This window comes from Neopsephotus bourkii, unplaced genomic scaffold (assembly GCF_033783945.1).
Source record: "Neopsephotus bourkii isolate Nb327-2 ecotype Australia unplaced genomic scaffold, CSIRO-AGI_Nbou_v1 NB_107, whole genome shotgun sequence".
In the NCBI taxonomy this organism is placed as follows: Eukaryota; Metazoa; Chordata; class Aves; order Psittaciformes; family Psittacidae; genus Neopsephotus; species Neopsephotus bourkii.
In genome coordinates this window covers 8,083,533-8,101,439 of record NW_026900624.1, presented here as the reverse complement: position 1 = coordinate 8,101,439, position 17,907 = coordinate 8,083,533, and the positions used below count along the sequence as shown (strand labels likewise).

Genomic DNA, 17,907 nt, shown 5'->3' with positions numbered 1-17,907 from the left:
CGCTTAACACATTGGATATTCACAGCAGTCTTATAAAAGGTGCCATCAGGGTCCACCTTCAACTCAAGATTTTACTAACTAGCTAGTGCTCTTGTGCTTATGAATTCATCTTGAATGTCTGAATAGATTACATACCACATTTGTCTTCCAAGATTTGAATGCACTGTAGTTTAGCCGACAGCTGGATGGTATCACCATGTTTATTTCAAAGCCTTGGGACTGGGCAGGGGGACAATGACATTCAGATAGAACTGCACCATGACACAGCAAAGGCAGGGCTCTGTGTCACTGGGCACACTAATATCACAGCTAGAGTTCTAGAATAGTTTGTGGTTACTGAAATGAGTCACCTGTCTACATATGACTACGTTTACAAAGCTGTATCTCCATATGGCTCGTCACTTAAGAGGTTGAGCAGCAAAGGAATCAAAAAAGAAAAACACTGAATGGTTAAACAGCTGAAACAGCTGCAAGTTGAAAGCTTCAATTAAGCAGAAATGCCTCAAAGGTATCACTAAAAATAAGATTTCTATTTGACCAAATATTCCCCAAGAATAAGAAAAGCAAGCTATGTGCTTACTCAATGAATAATAAATTTAACATTTAACTATCGTTACCATATGGTAGTGGGAAGAATGAAAGAGGTATATAGAATTCAAAGATACTGCAAGAAAAGTTTAGACAAGACTGTGAAGAAAGTGTGACAAGTTTATAAGCAAAATGTAATATTTACAAATAACATATAATGACCCTTTTCATAATCATACTCTTTAGTGTCACAGGTCAAGTCAAGAACTCAGCTGAGAGCACCTGTGAAACAAATACAGGCATTTTCCATTTCTGGGTCTGAAGGCTTAAAGCCTTAATATAATCATCTGATAGAAGCACCATTAGAAAAAGTAAACTTGCATCTAGAAAATGTTCCAAAACATCTTCATTTCTTACTTCTGAACACCATTTTTTTATTTTCATGACTTCAAAACACAATAGTTTTACTGGAGAGGCAGACATTCTCCCTGTAGTCCCTAGCATAAATCAGAGCAAACTGTGATCTGCCCAAATAGCAAAGCATACCAAATCCAGGAGGCTTTAGATTGACAAAAGTCCAGTTAGACCCAGAAAGCTAATGTCAGCTCTAGTAATAAACAGTATGCATGGTAACTCCTCAGTCATTCTTTGTAAGCTTTCTTAGGAAGGCCAGAAATTTCTCTAACTCACTAAAAGAATCCCTCCAGTAATTACAGCTATGAGCTCAGTAATATTTCTTTTTAAGAGAGGCAGCTCAATACCTAAAAGCCACCATCTCTAGTAACCCTGACACAGCCAAGACCACTGTTGTCTTAAAGAGCAATCAACTGTCTTGACTTCTAGAGCTTAAGGGTACAAAGCACTCAAAAGAACAAAGTAATTTCAAAAGTCTTTTTAAAAAAGACTTTGGGAGATGTATATTTTGATTTACTAAGGTTGTTTCAAAACAAGCAAAGAAGTTTTTCAGATATATGTATACTTTAAAGAATAAGAACACTATAAAGCAGATGGTGAGTCTAGCTGTAAGGTTTTTCTTGTCATTGAGTATTATTAACATCTGGTACAACAACCTGAAAGGTCCACACACACGTGCTCCCGTAGCAAAGTTTCCTTCTTTCCTTTTGCAAAATGAAGGCTGCCCTCCCAGCAGAAGCCTGAATACTAGTATTTATTTAACTTGAAATTTGGTTTATACTGAAAGAACCTGTACACTGCCCATATCTGAAAGATATGCTTCACTGAGGCAAAATATCTGTACATCTGATGCATCAGAGCCACCCAAAAAAACCCAGGTATTATACTTAATTGTATTTCACCACATCTAAAACCCCAGCATTAATAATGTGCTATACAGCACGTTTGAGATTAATAACCTTAAGCTGATTCCTTAGACAACATGCAATTATTCTGTACCTTGCAATTTATGAAACTGAAAATTAAATTATGTCCAATTCTAACATCTTAAAACAAATTGCCTACCTTTTCCCCTTGTAACTGCTAAAAAGAAGTTAAATATAAATAAATTAAATAAAAAGGTATTAGGAAGAAATTCTTCATTATGAGCATGGTGAGGCACGAACAGGTTGCCCTGAGAAATGGTAGATGTCTCATTCCAGGCAGTGTTCAAAGGCCAGGTTGAATGTGGCTCTGAGCAACCTGGTCTAGTGGAAGGTGTCCCTGTCCATGGCAGGGGGTTGGAACAAAACAGCCTTTTAAGGTTACTTCCAACCCAAACTATTCTGTGATTCTATGAACTATTCAGTCATTTCATAGGAAGAGAATGCTTTATTACCTAGTTTGCATTTGTCACACTACCTTAAAAAGCCTACAATTTCAACACAAAACAGCAATTTGAGAGAAAGGTGGCTAATGTTTATTGATCCCTTCATGGACTGGTGCCTGCTCATTTAAGCATTGGAAACACCTTGCTCCATTTGACTCAGACAATTAGTGAGCCACTTAACCATGACAGAGAACAGTCTACCAGACACTGTTTTTGAACAGGAAAGAAATCCTCTTCCTTTCAGCTTCCCAGAATATCAAGGTAAGTTATGTACACATTTTTAATGCTAGATTTTAATGGGAAGTCACTACAATAATTTAGTAGATTGGCACAAGATGAGGATTACAGTAATGGTCAGAGGGATCCTGAAAACACAACCAAATTGATGAGGCTGGACTACTCAGTATGTCAAACAGGTCTTCAAAGAGGGTTCAACAGCCACACTTCACTACAGTAATCAATTCCTGTAAGAAATACTTGAGCTGAGTCATTTGTCAATTTATAATGATCACAGAAATTACATAACAGCCCAGGTTAGAAGGAACCTCAAAAAAAAACATCCAGCCTTTCTTGGCAAATGGAGCCTAGATGAGATTGTCTAGTACCCTTCTAGTTGCATCTTGAAAATCTTGTGATGGAACTCTACAATCACCTATCAATTCACAAGACATCTTCAAACATTAGGCTTCCAAAAGACAAGAACTACATCAGTCACGAGAGCACCGTTCTCACAGCCAGTTACATTTCATTTGTTTACCTCCTGCGTACACACACAGTTGTAGCCCATTTTTCTTTTTATGCTAAAGTAGAAGGCTACACAGTTGAACCTTGCAGCCACAGCCATAGCCACAAAGCTATGAACTTTACTACTTGAAGAAAAATGGCACAGTAACTTAACATTTTGCTGGTACAACACAGAAAAATGTAAAGTATACCCAATTCATGTAATGATACAGGTTTTCCTTTATAGTCCATTTTGTATAATGTAAATTGCAAACAAACAAGTAACTAACACTTTTAAAGAACATTCATTTGGTAAATACTTATTCAACAAAACAGTTTTTGTCCTGAGCTTGTTATGTCTTGGTAGAACTGCTTCTTATCATATGAATATACTTTCATTGTAACATTCATTGGCATGAGGTTTGTTCTTTTTATTTCCCCTCTCAGTATTTGCATTGTTATTTCGTATTATTCTCACACAATTATTAGATATTCAATTATCTGATCTTGTGCCTAATCATAGGCAAACCAATATTACAATTCTCAATGCAAATCACAAGACTGCGGAGATTCCGTAATGATCAATTCCCAACTACATTCCAAAAAAAGATAAAGCTCTAAACCCCAAGTATTTCAGTTTTGGATTTCTACCACTGGTATCTAAAACTCCTTCCAAAGGAAGGCAGCTATTCTTTCAGAAATGTTTACCTGTTTATTCTGATTTTTAAACAAATTAAAGAATTCTAATGACATCAAACCAGTCTGAGCCTAGCCACTATTTTGTTACAATCCAATATCCACCCGTGGTTCAGCTTTGAGGGCCTTTTGTAAAAGAAGCTGCAGTAGTTAACACAAAAATCTTCTGTTGCTCTTCATTCTCAGGCTCCGACTAACAATGCCTGGCACTAACTGGAACAATTTTGAATTGCAACAGAAGTAGTGTTATGCGATACCAGAAAAGGGGTTTTTCTAAGTTCTCCCTGCTTGCTTGTATATAACCCTACTGTACTAATCAAATAAAGTAGTTACTAAAGATAGCCTTTTCAACCTAAAACCAGTGCAAAGAAGGCCATTCAAATGGATTTAGTGCTGACTCACAGCTTTGACTAAATCCTAGCAAAACTAGCACTGAAATTAGTTAGTAAAACGCTACATGATACCAAGTGACAGACAAAACGCAACACCACTGTCCATTTCTAGTCTCTGGAAAAGGTACAAGTCAACAGAGGTTAGCACCAATATAAGTAAAATAGGTAGAAAGGTAGAAATCGAGCACTTTTGCCTATAAAGGCACTGAAGCCCTATTCAAATTCTGAAAAACTCTACTCACCTTTTACTGTCCTCTATTTCAATAGTAATATTCCAACAATTTATTCAACAATTTCAGGATCTGGATGCAAGTTTCCATCTGAATTCATTTAGCTTAACACCATAATTCTATATCGAGTTTTAAATTCTACACAAAATCACAAAAAATTCAATAACAAATAAAGCAGATTTTCAAGTAGGTTAACTTATCACTTGCTTCAATATTTAAGTTTCAGTAGGCTAGCTTCAGACAAAATTTCACATTGTTTCATTTTCATTTCATGCATTTGACTAGGTATGCCAAATCCCTACTTGTACTCGTCTTTCACCCAAGATGGTGATTTTTCCTTCCGCCCCCCTTAAAAGAGAAAAACTTTGCTAAAGAAAGTTGTCCAACTCCAAAACAAGATTTAAAAATGTCTTTTTAAGCTTACGTAGTTAAGATTTCCCACATCCCTTTCAGTATTCACAGCTATGCAGAGCAGTTAAGCACTTGAAATTGGGTGATGGAAAAGTTAGGTGGAAGACATGACTTGCATTCCTTCCTCTTTTAGGGCAGATACTATAGCCAGATTGAGATTTTTCTCAGTACTCCAAATTTAAAACTTGCATGCTGACTCTGATGTAAATGACTAGGTGCAATATGCTATTCTTTGCATATCCCAATAATTCTCATGACCCAACACATCTGCATAACTAGAGAAAGTAGCTCAAATTTAATTCATTCTGGAAAACAGACCCATGCTTTAAAGAAGACTGCAGAGATTCCTGGAGAAACAAATTCAAGCACAAGCATCCTCTTACTTATTATATAAATATATAGGACAGACAGCAACTAACCCTCAACGAGTATGAGCTAGTGCTCCCTTGTTCAGAAATTTTAGACTATTGGTAAATAATGAATATAGCCTTGACAGTACTCACAACAGTGACAAAGCAATCAAACAACAGCCACAAGTTTTACATTGCATATTTCTGCCCATTTGCAGGGCTAAACACTGCCCAAATCAATTGCTATTGCATAATAAAGTGTTTCACAAGACTTTTATAAAAGCCTTTTTTTCTGAAATGAGAGTACAGAACTTTGCTCTCTACTTGCTGCAATAAAAATTTATTCATGTGATTTTTTTCATCAAATTCAACACACATACTTATAAAAGCATGTTTATAAGATCGTCAACTTTAAAGAGCCAATTCGTACAACAGCTTTTCAGATTATTTTTCTTACCTAATAAATTGAATTCCAAATGTAATACACTAGCCAAATCAGACACCAACACATCCCTGAAAATTAGAAATCTCATAAAAACTTTATAAACTTCACAGCTGAACTACTAACATAATTCACAACAACCTCAAAAGATATGATACTGGGAGAGCAGTATTCATTCAAAAAAAGTGGTATTTTATCCATAGGTATGAAATGACAAATAGACACTGCATATGCAAAAAAAAATGCATTAAATGTACACAATGAAAATACATTTTGATGTACTTGAAGACATCAAATCTGTTCAACTCTCTCTGTATTTCCTTGCTATGCAGTAAGATATCTTGGAAACAGCATAAAGCCTGCTAAAATTATTACTGTAAAACTAGTACTTTTGTTCAGCAATACACTGGTAAGCATTATGCACTAAATTTATCAGTTTGTCCTTAATTAAACGAAGTGTTTCTGCTATACCTAGTAACATGTAGAAGCACACGTGCTTCCTATCTAGCCTCTGATGCAAGAAAGGAGAGGAGTGAAAACGGGCAGAAAGATCACCAATCGCACTTCTAGTTTCTCTACAGGGCTAGTGAAAAACCTAAGACAATGGATGTTTTGAGAAAGCGAGACTATTTTATTATACTGATTAAAATCTAAAGCAAATAAGCTATACATTGACTTGCATAACCTAAAATAAATGCAGAATGCATGATATTTGTTTTATCTACTTGCACGTATCAGTCGCTGAACTACTTGTTACTGACGTACAATGATTAAAATTGCACAGCACAGATTTCCCTCACAATACCCACAGAACTCATGGGATTTATACTGCACCAGAAACGATGCAACAGCCTGATCTAAACCAAGTGCTAAAAATAATTAGATACAGACGAGACCCACATATTGTTCCCTGATACAGGGATACTACAAGCCAAATCAGAAGCAGCTGCTAATATGGACAATGGATTACTTAGCCAAATTCAAACCAATTTTAAGATCAAATTGAATTTCAAACCAATTTTAGGGTTCACCCTACTTTAGGTTTCACCTTTAAAACCGTACAGACTGACCTTTCATCTCCCTAAATTTGTGTTTAGGAACATAAATAACAGATTTGGTCCTACCTCAATGCACAGACAAGATATTCATGATATCCAGTGAATGACCTTTCACCTTTCCCAGTGCAGAGAACAAATTAAAAAAGCAAAGCAAAGCATAATGTGTTCTGCAATACTGCTCAGTCTGCTTCCTTGTGACACTGTTCTCTACTAGTCCATTTGCGTATCTATGCACCTCCTTCGAAAAAAAAGCCACCATCAGGTGGAACAGTGCTTTGCTGAGAATAACCAAGGCAGCAGACTGGCACTATCACAGAACAAAAGTAACAGGAAGATCCAACTAATTCTGTGCACTTACTTTTGCAGAACAAAAAAGCCAACCAAATAAAAAAAAATCACAAACAAACAAAAGGTTACAAGAAGGTATGTAAGCAGTTTCACTTGATTATTTCCACAAGACTGAGTTCATTTTGGAAATTAAATATTGAGTTGAAATTCAAAGCCAGTTCTTCAAAACCTGGTTGAACAATAGTGTTAACAGATTAAGCCTTCTGCTAGGAATTTAAAAAACATTTAGAACTTGATGATCTTAAGGTCCTTTCCAACCCTAACTATTCTATGATTCTATTTCATTACACAAGAATATATATCAGCAGTACACGTTAGAGATACACATAAAAGTTACTTACACATGAGTATTCTAGAAGCCAAAAAGCAAAGACTTGGAATCTGTTCAACTTCGAGAAGTATTTCAATTCTGTCTTTCAATTCAAGAAAGCAGCACATTTACCTTTAAATTTATTAATTGAAGATAATTTGATACTTATTACTAACCCAGCCATGCATTTAAAATTGGTAAAAATTGAGAAACGTAAGTTTAATCACATCTTCAATACCCTTAACAGTTTAAAGATAGTAAGTCTAGGCAATAAGTATTAAATCTTTCTCAGCTGTATTTCAGCAGCTCATGTAGCACAGCTTCAGCTGGTAGGATGAGCAACACTGTTCCATTTATATACACTGCATCTTCCTCACTTTATTACTTCTGACCATTTTTGGCATACATGGGATTATAAAAGCACTTATACGAAGACTTACTTATATCTGACACTCACTTTACAGCCTAACTTTATAGAAATTATTCACTGTACTGCTCATCTCAATACCTTGCCTGATCACTTTATTACAGTACAAACTTGTTCTGCCAACAAAGGTTGATCTGGTCTTCTCCCACATGCCCAGTCACTCCTCCTGACCTATGCCTTTGACTATATTCAGGAAGCCAGGTGCTAAGCTTTATCCAGCTGAAAATTACTCTGCCAAAAAATAAGAAGCTTCTAGCTGGACCAGGGAACTAACTCTGGTCACAGCACAGCCACATAAAGAGAGCCAACACACAGCATGTAGCAAGAACAAATAGCAGGGCATCAGGGAAACAACCTGACTTCCTGTTTTAGGAGAAACGCAGACAGTACTGGTTTTGAAGCTACTTGCTTCATCACCGTGAGTAGAAATGGCAACAAGCTTCAGTTTTAACAAATCACAGATGTTTTGCCAACAAAAAGAATAAGCAAGTATACATACAACACAAATTATGAGACCCTGAAAGTCAAGCAAAAATATATTTTCATTGTTTATGTGCAAGTGGCATGCACACAAGAGATAAGATGTTTGCATTTGGCAACATAAATCAAGCCCATTTAATATTACTGAAACCTCACTGTACAAGTCACATGGCTGAACAGCATGTAAGTGGTTATAATAGGTAGGTAGAGAGGATTAAGTTGTCAAGAAAGGTGTGGTGACACTCTTGCAATAATATTCATTAGTTGTTTGAGTTATTAACAACTTTAATGAATACTAACACTCCAGATATTCTAGAATATCTTTTAATAGCTCATGAACCCCATGGGAACTGATACCTACTGGAGATCACCAGAGCACACTACCTAACACAACATAGTCAGCTCCTTCTGCAGCAAGCTGATGTGTGAAGGAGAATGCAAAAAAAAACAAAACCACAACCAAAATCAAAACACTGTGGCTACAGAACTATCTATACCTGAAGCAGAAAATAGGGGAAGTTCATGGTAATAAATATAACAAAAGCTAGCTATCAGGGTTGTGGTGGACCCTACATCCATTCTTTATAAATGGGAAGTTTTCTTTGTGGCTACATCTAATTCCAACGGGGATTCATTCACAGAAATCCCATGGCTTGTCCTTTTCAGATAATGAGATCATTACAAATAGTTACTTTCTGGATTAAAATCTATTAATCATTCTTTTGCATTTGTACTGTGTACTACTAGCAACTGAATAATCAAATTACTTCAACAATAAGAGGAGCAGCAGTTTAAAAACTGTTTATATCAAATATCACTTATTTAGATGTCTATAGAACATTAAAGCGTTATCTACAGTTTAAAAAGTACCTATTCGCTAAAGTCATCCCCAAAACATGCTTCTGAGGAGCCCACACTGGAGCACATTTGCTTGCAAGACTTGCAACCCTGCGAGGGACCTATGCTGGAGCATTATGTGAAGAGCTATAGCCTGTGGGAAGGACTCACGCTGGAGAAGTTCACGGTGGACTGTCCCCTGTGGGAGGGACCCCATGCTGGAGCAGGGCAAGACTGTGAGGAGGAAGGAGCAACAGAGACTACTGCAGCCCCCATTCTCTGTCCCTTACACTGCCCCGGGAGAGGAGATAAAGAAAAATTGAAAGTGAGGTTGAGCCTGGGAAGATGAGAGGAGTGGGTGGAAGATCTTTCAAGATCTCATCACCCTACGGTGATTTGATTGGCAATAAATTAATTTCCCCAAGTCAAGTCTGTTTCACCTTTGACAGTAACTGATATGTGATCTCTCCCTGTCCTTATCTCAACCCATAAGCCTTTCATTACATTTTCTCTCCCTTGTCCAGTTGAGGACGGGAGAGCAATAGAGCAGCTTTGGTGGGCATCTAGCATCCAGCCAGGGTCAATCACCACAACCCATCAATCATACAGTAACACTATGCAACTTGTTTCACTAATCCACTTGTTTCCACCTAGGACTCTGTTCCTCAAGACAGCATGAAAATTTGCTTTGGGAGGTGGCACTATATATTGGTTGATCCATGCGTGCTGGTTCTTCCTACTTTCAAATGAACCAGCTCTGCTTTACTTAAACTGTATTTATCTCAACCCACAAGTTTTTTCACTTTTTCTCTTCCAATTCTCTCCCCATCCCACGGGGAGGAGAGTGAGTGGCTGTGCCATGCACACTTGTTGGTAGTGACCTACCATAATAGTAGAACTCATCAATGACATGGCAATACTCTCAGCTGTGGGCGTAAGAGTTTCCAAGAAATTTAATTGCCAAAAAAGAGGAACAGCTAGCCACTCAATTTATATCTCACTTTACAAATGACAAGATTGACAACATTCTTTATATGAAGCTCTCAACTAACACAAAAATTAAAGATAAGTTGTTGAAAGGAAATGGTTACCCAGTTTCAGTTCTTACACTTAAAACAGAGCTCACATTTTGGAAGGGAACCATCACCTCAACACAGCAAGAACTTGGGAAAACCACCTTCAGTTAAGTTTGCCCTTGAGATTAACCACGCTGTTCAAGATAAGCACAACTGTATGTTGACCGGATATTAGACTGGCTGTATTATTTCAGGTAAATGACATATATATATGTCATATATATAATATATATACACACATACACATATATATACACATCTGTTTGTCATCGATTTATCATTACTCCTGACAAGAAACCAGCACTATTCCACTCTGCAGTGATCCAGGTAACTGCCAGTCTGCCAAGGAAAGCTTCTTTAATGGAGACGATCAGAGGTGCAAGTTAAGCTAAAAAGATGCTCTGTTAGTCCTGTGACTCATGGCAGATCATTTATTGAAATCTGTACTTCACATTACCCCTTTTAAGAAGGGCACATTAAGCATACTCACCCTGCACCCTTTACTTGACCTATTAAGTCAGAAATTAATAAAAAAAAAACCCAAAACACATAAGCTTAAAAGAATAGTGAAGTATGCCTGCATGAAGTATGTATCTGCTACTGAGAACCAACAGACTTCTTACTCTGAGGTTCATCTACCATTACAGTGCTAAGTAAGGTTCTGTGCAAGTTGGTGTTGGAACTGAGAACCCCTGGCTACGCTCAGAAAGCCGAGTTAGAGATGCCACGTACGAGAACTCTGCTGGTTCTCTCAGAGCTCAGTCAATACACACCTTTTGTTACTACAATCACCAGCTGGCAGTGCATCAGGCTGATATATGGGGGAGATTAACATATTATCTTATATAAAAATCAGATTTATGAGTCCTATTTGTGGTACTCATATACAAAGCCACAATAATAACAAGACAGAAAGAAAGATCACACTTCTGCAAAACGACACTTCACAGTGAAAATTACAGAATACCACCATCATCCAGTTTTAATATTAGTAAACAACCTGCTACTTTATAATCAAAAGCTAAGAGCTTGCAAGTGCATCACGATTCTGCGATACATAAATCACAACAGGCATAAGAAGATATTTAAAATACATACTTGTGAACTCCTGAGTCACAGCGTCACTTAAAATTTGCATGGCACCCATTCTCAGGGCATCTCTATGTCACATCTATACATTTATGAGAAAATATTACATAAAATACAGCCTTTTTTGGCTTCAGTAAAACTGTTTGAAACAAATGTTTACCAACATGCTTTGACATGCTGTTCTTCACCATTTTTGCAGTTACATTGTACTCTGGTTTGTTATTCACTGGTATAGAGTACACAATAAAAGCCAAAGAAGCTTATTTAAAATTTCAGGTTTGTAGATGCCTTGGAATTAACTCTTACTTTAAAGCAGAGACCTACACAAGCAAAAAGTGTTAATAACATGCATTGGCCCAAAACCAAACAATGCGAGATGCAGGTTTCCAACACTATCAAAATATTTACAGTGTGTTGCATAAGCCAGAAGAGTTTTTAAACGTTTGCATATTCTAAAATGTTGAACCAGATCTCATCACTTAAAGCCTTCAGGTACTTGTTTTAGGTTTTGCTTCAAAGCTCATTACAGTGCAGCAGTACAATACCCATACTTGCTCTATCCCTATTTACCAATTAGGGCTGGGAACCTTCTCAAATATTGACACATCCTGTCCACCAAGATTCACAGGGCTCTACCAATGCATAACTGTTCACAGTGGCTCCAGCAGAATCACTCACAGCACGCATTAAAGCAGATTCTAGACCAACACCATTAAAAGAAATTTTGGCTGTTCCCTTCCCCCAAGCAAGGTACCTTGCAGGATAGCTTATAAAGGAATGACATTCAAGTCTTGTGACAAACTCAACTATGATTACAGACTGTGAACCGGCCCAGGATACAACAGCCTTTTTACTATCAACTTCAGATTATTCATTCCATCCTCAGTGAGCCAAATAGCCAAATAACATTCATATTAAGTACACCATTTTATTCAACCACAGACTCTGAATACTTAGCTCAGTTTATCTCAGCACAGTTATATCACTGTTATTTCCCACTTTCTTCCTTTTAATGCCCTGAGAACAATTCATCATTACATTAAGACAAGCCAAAAAACAGTAACTAGGTTTAGTTGAGAGGAACGACACTTCTTAAAGTTTTATGGATTCAGACAGAATTTGAATTAAATCCTATGTTACAAAAATTTGCTCATCTCACAGACTAGTCTTCAAGCATTAGAGACGTCTTTCCAGGTCTCTGTCTCAAGTCATTAGACTTTAGAATTTCTTTTATAAAGCAGAGATCCTAAGAACCAACAAAACACTACTCCAATGTATATTAGCTTACATGCATGTTTAAAGAGATGTATTGAAAGAACCCCTTCAATCTGCACTTACAATCCTCCTTGCTTATTGTATGAGAAGATGCAACTCTTTCCAGGACCTGCTACTCCCATATTGAGAAAACCATATATCATCTCACAAGAAGAAAGCTACCTTTTAGCTAATTTGTTTCACTCCCACAGATTCACAGAAGCACAGACAATTTTTGACTAGCAGCACTGCTAAGCATTTTATCCTTTGCATTCCTGTGACAAACATTTTTTGTCCCGCAGGCTACCAGTTCAAGTCACAGTAACCTTTAGGCTCATTTTAACTGTAATCAGGGAAGCACAGAATTGACATAAGGACATGTTTAACCCAGTAGTTCACTCAGCTCCAGAGAAGGAAAAGGTACCCATATGCTGGATGAACAGAGCATGAGAACAAAACTTCCCATGCCTACCACTATATCATCCAAACACGTCACCTGGTAAAAGCTGCAAGTCTACAATCCTGATTTTGAGACCAACATTCAAGTACCCTGATAGAGCAAAAGAAACCAGACATTTACCCATTAGAAATACATCTAGGCATTTTCTGAAATTATTACCTTACAAACGTTTACATATCAAGATGCTGTGCAGAATACCACCAGTCAGAAAGCCATGCTACTGCAATGGTATTGCAAATACTAAAGGAATAAAACATAAAAATTGGAACAATACAAGTAAATACACACTATAAAGTAAAATCAAGTTTTTATTACAGAGATGACTTGTGGAATACATAAAATCTCTCATAAACCTATGGCAGCTAAAGAAAAGTTTAAGAATACTTAAGACCATCACTTAAGATGTATACAGCTAACATCAAGCCCAGCAATCGTAACTGCCATCTAATTTGTCATCTTGGTATTACCTACTGCAACCACTTGCAGAGAGCACCCTCTTCAAAAGGAGAGAAAACAAACAAACAAAATCAGTAAAAAATTAATCCCAAAACAGTTTTGCCTATCAAACACTAATAAACTATTTAATCTCTAACTACAATTGTGCTATGTATCTTCCTGTTAACACTGATATTGTTGCTTGATATGTGGTATGCAGTTTAACCCCCAGGGCAGTTTTTAATGTTTATTAGACCCTGAGCCAAAGAAACCAACTCTGTAACTGTAAACTATGCACCAAGGGGAGTCTGGAGCCCTTGAACAGTGAACAGCCATGCCAAGGTTAACACTACAGAGGACAAGGTAGCACCTGCACTCCTCTCCTGCTTCCCGTGCCTAAACTGTGGTAGGGTATGATCAGAGATCTCTCAAATGAGGCTGCATTGTGCTAATTAGACATGCCCCGTGCACTAATACCCACTGCTGGTTAAGCTGATTCAGTCATAATTGGCAGAATGTAACCCTATTATCTTTGAAGGCAAATCGCAAGTTTGACAAAATATGATTTCAGGAAGGTACAGAGAAAGAGCAAGCACATTAGCCTTCGGTGCTAATAACCTTAATAGTCAAAAACACAATTAAGAAGTTTTCCTCATCCAAACTACAGCTGGCAAACTGTTTCAGTTGCGCTCACCTTAAAGCTGGAATATAAGTCTTCCCCCTGCCCAGTAAGGCAAACTGTTTTGGTTGCCTCTCACCTTAAAGCCAAAATATAAGTCTTCTCCCCACCTAACAAAGCAATGAAACAATATTTCTCTACTGGTCTTATCACAGACATATAAGAATGATCCTTTGGTTGCACTGAAAACAGGATGAAAACTCAGCCACTTACATAACACAGTCTTTGCTATGACTATTATAATAATGCACTGTTAATGGTTTTCACCCTTTCAAATAGGAGGAAAGGGTTTGTCTTTATAGAGAAGGCTAAACAAACTCTGGACTTAAATCCAAATTAGCAGAAGGAAAAAAATCCCTCCCTCCCCCATAGCAAGAGAAAACAGTCTTACGGCAACCTTTCAAGCAATCTTTTGTAAGGTCACACAGTGCAACAGAAGAAAACAGAAGTGTCTAGCACATTCAAAGGTTCAGGTTTTACCCCAGTCTGCATCACGTAGAAATGATCAAACTTACCGAAACAGGTAAAGGAAATGTGAGCAGTGGTGTACTTGTTATCCTAACTAATCTGTGGTTTTGATCAAAAACAGCTACCAAGAAAACCGAACATTTAAAACTGCAAGATTAAGTTTCATTTTCAAACGTTCAGTTTACAAAGGACAGCATATGGCACTCGCACCTTTCTGGCTTCCTTCACTGCTGGGGCACAGGGATGAAGGCTCAGAAGACCGAGCCTATCAGCTTCTGAGTCACTCTAACCCGAGACAGCTGGGCAGCTGGGAAAGATGGATGCAGCAAGCCAGGCAGACACTGTAGATACCCAGTCTTTCTCGAACCAGGTAGTCTCGACGCACATAAAGAAACTTCTGTCTATCACACAGACGTTACTCTGGGAGATGAGGAGATTCTTTCCGTGAGCCAAAAAAGGGAAAGTTAAGAAAGAAGGCGGCAATGGCAAAACCAATAAGCCTGACTTAGCTAGATCATTACTGGTTCTCGGGAGGCTGTTAGCTGCTTAAAACCTCGCTCGCCCCCATACAAACACCTCCTCCCACCAAACTAGCATAGTTACCTACCATCATCCCGGACCCCGAGATTTCAAAACTGGGAAGAAAAACCCAACCGCTCAGTTTTAGGCTTCCCTACCCTCCCGCCCCACAACCAAAGCCGTCGCCACCACCGAGTGGGTCACTGAATAGCGAGCAGCGCTCTTCCCCCCAACAGGAACCAAGCCTCCCCACAGCCCGTGTCGTCATCCCGCCGAGCCCCAGCCCTGCCCTTCCCAGCCGGCCGCCCTGCAAGGAGACCTTCACCTTCCCCGCGCTCGGGCGGCAGGAAGCCCCGACACCACCGCGGGGCGCACACATTCACCCGTCCGTCCGCTCCCGCTGCGCCTCAGCACTGTCACCGCCGAGCCCCCGCCAGCACCCAACAGGGCCTTCCCAGTACGGCACCCACCCCACGCGGCCTGACCCCGCCATGGGCAGCGCGGGCCCAGGCGCCAGGGGTGAGCCCCGTGGCGAACCCCCTTCCCCGGGCCCGCCGGTGGGACCCCGCCCGCCATGCCGCGCTCCCCCGCCAAAGCCTCTGACTGGGACCTAAACCCCAGCCTTCGCCTCAAGCCTCTCCTTTAAGGGTAGGGCCCAGGACGACGGCGCCGCCCTCACCTGAAGTGCCGGGATCTGCCCGTCTCCTGTGCCCGGCAGCAGCAGAGGAGAGGAAAGGAGGTGGCCGATGAGGCGGCGAGAGAGCGCGGAGGAACGCAACCCGAGCCCCAGCTCCCGACTCTCCTCCGCACCGACTACCGCCCGCCTCCGCCACCCCTCCGATTGGCGGACGCCCAGCCGAGAGCGAAGCTCAAGCTCCCGCCCCGCCGCCGCCCGTTGGCTCTCCGCAGCTGCCAATTAGCGCTGCTTCCTAGGCGAGGGCTGCAAGGGGCGGCGGAGGCGGCGCGGGGCTGCGTGTGCCCCCGCCTCGAGCTCCCCAACGGCGGGCGGCAGCCGTTAGCGCCGGGTGCCCCTAAGGGGGTTACTTCAAAAGGAGCACCTGACGAAGGGGCTGCGGCCGCTGTGCCCGCCGGCGGCGGCTGATGCAGCAGCGGCCAACCCCCACCTGCCCCCTCCGCCTGCCCGGCAGCTTGCCCGCCCCGACCGACCGGCCTGCCGAGAGGGCAGCCGCTGCGTACGGGTAGATAGGTGTGTACGTGGTCGGAAACCACTGGCGGTAACGCTGCGGGAAAAGGCAGGGCAAGACGTGATTGAAAACATTGTGTCTGTGTCCCGTTTACACTGCGGGGGACAAGTGAAGGGGCAGATTTTGTTTCCCGGAGCGGAATTTGACCGAGTCGATAGATCCGGAAAAGTGACGGGGAGTTTTTAAGGCCCCGAAAGTGGCGAGGGCTTTATTTTCTCTTCTTGTCCCGCGGCAGTAACGCAGTGCCCTCTCACACCCCAATGCGGCAGGGAGGGTGCTGCATTTATTACACTTCTCCCCTGGCTGCTGAATACGCGTCTTGCTGCGGGAGGGGCAGCGCGGACGTGGGGCTTTTCCGTCAGCTGCCCCGGGGACAGGGGTGTCCCAAGGACAGAGCCACCTCTAGAATAACACTGCTGCTCTGGTTAAACCTCGGTGTGCGGAGGTACGCGATAGCTGAATGCTATCACGGGCAGAACTGTTGTTCCAGCCCTTGCCTATCTTTCAAACTCTGTTTTAGAGGACTATTCCAAGTTCCAAGCAGCAGCCATCAGGGTATTTCGTCCCTTCAGCCTTTGACTTCTCCCCCACCAATTTCAGCATTTCCCTCCCATCTGCCCTTCTCATCACCGATCTGCCTCCAGCGTTGTCCCAGAGGACAGCTGGGTTTGAGGACAGCGAGAGCTTTGGGTCGTTGGGCAGGACTGCTAAAACAGTCCCGTGAGTACTTCCCTCTTGGCCGTGTTTCCTATGCAAGTCTGCATAGAAGCAGGACAGATGCCAGGTTTTCCTGTACTCTTTCACTAAGTGTGTGACTTATTAACTTAAAGAGTTTTAAATTCACTGAGAATTTAGATTAGCTCAGTAGGACTGTGAAACAATAGCACTGGAGTACATTTTACCTTCCAAAGAAACATCCCGGGGAAAAAAAATAAAAAATAAACCGATTTGGGCAGGGGTTTGGAACTAAATGATCTTTAAGGTCCTTTCCAACTCCAACCATTCTGTGATTCTGTCATTCTGTGAATTAATTGCAATTAATCTTACTGCAAAATCTGGTCAGGTTGGTAAGCTTTCTAAGCTTTAACACGGTGTCTCCCTTCCCTAATCTTCTCTCTCATGTGTTGGAAGTTAAAAGTTCACGTCCGAGAGAGGGAATCTTGGAATTATTTCTTCTCTCACTTGTGACCACAGATGTGGTTTTGTTGCCTACACAGTCTCTCTCGTTTCAATACGAAGTCAAACTTTGAATAACCCAGCTTTCTTTACAGGAGATTTTAAGTGGTACATATATATAATTGTAAATACAGTCCTTTCTGTATGGACAAGAATCAAGCTTCCGTTTTGCCTACAGCGTTGTCAAAGTTGGAAATTCTCCCTACCAGAACACTTAGACTTTCTTCAACCTCAACTTCAAAACAGTCATTCATCTCTTTGTATGGTCAAATAATGCTCAAACTTGTTCAAAGACTGAAGAAACAGAACAGGAATTCAGCATAAATCATAGTGCTCCCTGGTAGAACTAAGTTCACACCATGATGAAAGGGAATTCCATTTCTGCAGAGGACAGAAGTTCAACGTGTAACCAGTGGTAGACTGACACAAAAAACCCCGCAACTATGCCACACAGAGTTCACTGGGTACCACCTTGTGCCCCAAAAACCACGTCAGTGTGCACGTAAACAGTGCCAATATATGCTACCTCCT

General features: G+C 40.5%; 1 protein-coding gene across 3 annotated transcripts in view; it reads right to left on the bottom strand.

Moving 5' to 3' along the window:
* Nucleotides 1-15,882, bottom strand: part of PACSIN2 (protein kinase C and casein kinase substrate in neurons 2) — a 56,551-nt gene extending 40,669 nt beyond the window's left edge. Inside the window, exon 1 of one of the 3 annotated variants that reach the window (XM_061359434.1) lies at nucleotides 15,675-15,882. The gene's annotated coding sequence lies outside the window, so the exon portion shown is untranslated. The remainder of the gene's footprint in view (nucleotides 1-15,674) is intronic. The other 2 variants (XM_061359425.1, XM_061359448.1) reach the window with 2 other exon arrangements.
* Between the last annotated feature and the right edge of the window lie 2,025 nt (nucleotides 15,883-17,907).